Genomic DNA, 1,239 nt, shown 5'->3' with positions numbered 1-1,239 from the left:
CCACCCCAGCTCCTCTGAGGTCGCTGGTAGAAAGCCACATCGCTGGTGAGAGGGTGTTTTATCCCTTGTGTGTTCTGTGAGGGACAAAAATAATTAATTCAGATGACAGGTCAGAACAAAACTTTGGCCACACAAAGCAAAGGTTCGGGTAGCCGTTGAAAATAAGAGAGGCCTTTGGCATACCTTTGTGCCCCTATCCATCCTCCTGATCACCTTTCCTGCTTTTACCTCTTTTCTGATAAACCTGTTGAGACCTTAAAGTGATGTATTTGAGATGATGAAGAGCACGGCAGTATGTATGAGGGATACAGAGACCCGCAGCTATCGTGTCCTACACAGGTTAAAGCTATAACTTCTCAAATAACATATATTTCTGTCTATTCATGTTTATTCTGCAGAATCTGAATGCAGGGGGCCATGCATGCGGATGGTTGTTGTCGTGTCCAGGTGAGAACGAAAGCAGCAATAACGCACAGAAAAATCCTCTGTGTGAGGACAACGTCTGTTTTCGTAAAGAAAACAAGAAAAATGTTACAGAAAATCAGCAGCTTCTCTAGCTGTTGGAGCACATTTCCTGTAGTTCCATCATAATAAGCGATCATTTCTCCCAGGGGTTGAGGAATTGTATTTCATTTGTAGTAATTCGCCTTTGAATCAACGTGGCCCCTGCCCCAGGAAAGGTGCCGGCAAAGCAGAGGATTGAAGAAAAGTCCGTATTCATCACTTTGAAAAGACGACAAAATTTCAGAAGCAATATCGAATATTTGATAACATCTGATTTTTTCTCCTCCTCTAATTTATATTTCATTCTAGATTTTATAGAAGGAAAGAGCAAAAACAAAAGTTCTACTTAAGCGTCTCAGCCCAAAATGCTTAGGTATGAGTTACGTGATGATGAATTTGAGTTCGTATTATCACTAACATAAAGTGGCCTGTGAATAAATGAAGAAGAATTCATTCTGTTTTACAGCATAGAAATCTGGTGGGTGTCTGACTAGTTCAAAGGCCAGACCTTCAGTGGCTCTTTTGTCTTTCACAATATATAAGTGTGTTCTGGAACTGTCTTAGCGAACCAAAAACAGTTTGTTGTCAGCAATTTCCATTTATGGTTGGCTTGTCCAGAAAGGTGCGATATGATTTTGTGATAGCTCTGTTTCTGAATGAAGCCTGACACCTGAAGAGCTAGCTGTGGCCTGAGGCTCCTAGAAGCACTGGGCTCGAGTTTAAAACTCACTGTGG

Source organism: Pseudorca crassidens, chromosome 12 (assembly GCF_039906515.1).
Source record: "Pseudorca crassidens isolate mPseCra1 chromosome 12, mPseCra1.hap1, whole genome shotgun sequence".
NCBI lineage: Eukaryota > Metazoa > Chordata > Mammalia > Artiodactyla > Delphinidae > Pseudorca > Pseudorca crassidens.
Note: the sequence above shows the minus strand (reverse complement) of the source record.